The sequence below is a fragment of the Nomia melanderi genome, unplaced genomic scaffold (genome assembly GCF_051020985.1).
Source record: "Nomia melanderi isolate GNS246 unplaced genomic scaffold, iyNomMela1 scaffold0194, whole genome shotgun sequence".
Lineage (NCBI taxonomy): Eukaryota > Metazoa > Arthropoda > Insecta > Hymenoptera > Halictidae > Nomia > Nomia melanderi.
The window spans coordinates 71,233-75,000 of NW_027475309.1; positions in this window are offsets into that span (position 1 = coordinate 71,233).

The window sequence follows — 3,768 nt, forward strand, 5'->3', positions numbered from 1 at the left end:
GTGCGGTAATTCCAGCAGGCGAATCGGACTTCCCGAAATTTTTCTAAGTCCCACGGTCGACACCAACTTTTTTAATAAGCGTTTTAAAATTATTTCAATGTTTAATCCATGCGTAAACATGATGTTTATTAACGTTTTCAACGTTAATTTCAAAAAAAATGGAAAACCGATTCGTCGGAGCGAGGTGTCCTGCCCGTGCGGTAATTCCAGCAGGCGAATCGGACTTCCCGAAATTTTTCTAAGTCCCACGTCGACACCAACTTTTTTAATAAGCGTTTTAAAATTATTTCAATGTTTAATCCATGCGTAACATGAAGTTTATTAACGTTTTTAACATTAAAAAAAATTACAAAAATTTATTTTTCGGAAAAAATGGAAAAAACCGATTCGTCGGAGCGAGGTGTCCTGCCCGTGCGTAATTCCAGCAGGCGAATCGGACTTCCCGAAATTTTCTAAGTCCCACGGTCGACACCAACTTTTTTAATAAGCGTTTTAAAATTATTTCAATGTTTAATCCATGCGTAAACATGAAGTTTATTAACGTTTTTAACATTAAAAAAATTACAAAAATTTATTTTTCGGAAAAAAAGGAAAAACCGATTCGGCGGAGCGAGGTGTCCAGCCCGTGCGGTAATTCCAGCAGGCGAATCGGACTTCCCGAAATTTTTCTAAGTCCCACGGTCGACACCAACTTTTTTAATAAGCGTTTTAAAATTATTTCAATGTTTAATCCATGCGTAAACATGATGTTTATTAACGTTTTCAACGTTAAAAAAAATTACAAAAATTTATTTTTCAAAAAAATGGAAAAAACCGATTCGTCGGAGCGAGGTGTCCTGCCCGTGCGTAATTCCAGCAGGCGAATCGGACTTCCCGAAATTTTTCTAAGTCCCACGGTCGACACCAACTTTTTTAATAAGCGTTTTAAAATTATTTCAATGTTTAATCCATGCGTAAACATGAAGTTTATTAACGTTTTTAACATTAAAAAAATTACAAAAATTTATTTTTCGGAAAAAATGGAAAAAACCGATTCGTCGGAGCGAGGTGTCCTGCCCGTGCGGTAATTCCAGCAGGCGAATCGGACTTCCCGAAATTTTCTAAGTCCCACGGTCGACACCAACTTTTTTAATAAGCGTTTTAAAATTATTTCAATGTTTAATCCATGCGTAAACATGAAGTTTATTAACGTTTTTAACATTAAAAAAAATTACAAAAATTTATTTTTCGGAAAAAAAGGAAAAAACCGATTCGGCGGAGCGAGGTGTCCAGCCGTGCGGTAATTCCAGCAGGCGAATCGGACTTCCCGAAATTTTTCTAAGTCCCACGGTCGACACCAACTTTTTTAATAAGCGTTTTAAAATATTTCAATGTTTAATCCATGCGTAAACATGATGTTTATTAACGTTTTCACGTTAAAAAAATTACAAAAATTTATTTTCAAAAAAAATGGAAAAAACCGATTCGTCGGAGCGAGGTGTCCTGCCCGTGCGGTAATTCCAGCAGGCGAATCGGACTTCCCGAAATTTTTCTAAGATCCCACGGTCGACACCAACTTTTTAATAAGTGTTTTAAAATTATTTCAATGTTTAATCCATGCGTAAACATGAAGTTTATTAACGTTTTTAACATTAAAAAAAATTACAAAAATTTATTTTTCGGAAAAAATGGAAAAAACCGATTCGTCGAGCGAGGTGTCCTGCCCGTGCGGTAATTCCAGCAGGCGAATCGGACTTCCCGAAATTTTTCTAAGTCCCACGGTCGACACCAACTTTTTTAATAAGCGTTTTAAAATTATTTCAATGTTTAATCCATGCGTAAACATGATGTTTATTAACGTTTTCAACGTTAAAAAAAATTACAAAAATTTATTTTTCAAGAAAATGGAAAATACCGATTCGGCGGAGCGAGGTGTCCAGCCCGTGCGGTAATTCCAGCAGGCGAATCGGACTTCCCGAATTTTTCTAAGTCCCACGGTCGACACCAACTTTTTTAATAAGCGTTTTAAAATTATTTCAATGTTTAATCCATGCGTAACATGATGTTTATTAACGTTTTCAACGTTAAAAAAAATTACAAAATTTATTTTTCAAGAAAAATGGAAAATACCGATTCGGCGGAGCGAGGTGTCCAGCCCGTGCGGTAATTCCAGCAGGCGAATCGGACTTCCCGAAATTTTTCTAAGTCCCACGGTCGACACCAACTTTTTTATAAGTGTTTTAAAATTATTTCAATGTTTAATCCATGCGTAAACATGACGTTTATTAACGTTTTTGACATTAAAAAAATTACAAAAATTATTTTCAAAAAAATGAAAAAACCGATTCGTCGAGCGAGGTGTCCAGCCCGTGCGGTAATTCCAGCAGGCGAATCGGACTTCCCGAATTTTTCTAAGTCCCACGGTCGACACCAACTTTTTAATAAGCGTTTTAAAATTATTTCAATGTTTAATCCATGCGTAAACATGAGGTTTATTAACGTTTTCAACGTTAAAAAAAATTACAAAAATTTATTTTTCAAAAAAAATGAAAAAACCGATTCGTCGGAGCGAGGTGTCCTGCCCGTGCGGTAATTCCAGCAGGCGAATCGGACTTCCCGAAATTTTTCTAAGTCCACGGTCGACACCAACTTTTTTAATAAGCGTTTTAAAATTATTCAATGTTTAATCATGCGTAAACATGAAGTTTATTAACGTTTTTAACATTAAAAAAATTACAAAAATTTATTTTCGGAAAAAATGGAAAAAACCGATTCGTCGAGCGAGGTGTCCTGCCCGTGCGGTAATTCAGCAGGCGAATCGGACTTCCCGAAATTTTTCTAAGTCCCACGGTCGACACCAACTTTTTTAATAAGCGTTTTAAAATTATTTCAATGTTTAATCCATGCGTAAACATGAAGTTTATTACGTTTTTAACATTAAAAAAAATTACAAAAATTTATTTTTCGGAAAAAAGGAAAAAACCGATTCGGCGGAGCGAGGTGTCCAGCCCGTGCGGTAATTCCAGCAGGCGAATCGGACTTCCCGAAATTTTTCTAAGTCCCACGGTCGACACCAACTTTTTAATAAGCGTTTTAAAATTATTCAATGTTAATCCATGCGTAAACATGAAGTTATTAACGTTTTTAACATTAAAAAAATTACAAAAATTTATTTTTCGGAAAAAATGGAAAAAACCGATTCGTCGGAGCGAGGTGTCCTGCCCGTGCGGTAATTCAGCAGGCGAATCGGACTTCCCGAAATTTTTCTAAGTCCCACGGTCGACACCACATTTTTAATAAGCGTTTTAAAATTATTTCAATGTTTAATCCATGCGTAAACATGATGTTTATTAACGTTTTCAACGTTAAAAAAAATTACAAAAATTTTTTTCAAAAAAAATGGAAAAAACCGATTCGTCGGAGCGAGGTGTCTGCCCGTGCGGTAATTCCAGCAGGCGAATCGGACTTCCCGAAATTTTTCTAAGTCCCACGGTCGACACCAACTTTTTTAATAAGTGTTTTAAAAATTATTTCAATGTTTAATCCATGCGTAAACATGACGTTTATTAACGTTTTGACATTAAAAAAATTACAAAAATTTATTTTTCAAAAAAATGGAAAAAACCGATTCGTCGGAGCGAGTGTCCAGCCCGTGCGGTAATGCCAGCAGGCGATCCGGGGTACTCGAAATTTTTCTAAGTCCCGACGGTCAAGAGTAAACTTTTTCATCGCATATTTCAAAATTTTTTCAATGTTTAATCTACGCATAAAAACGCAGTTTATCGCAGT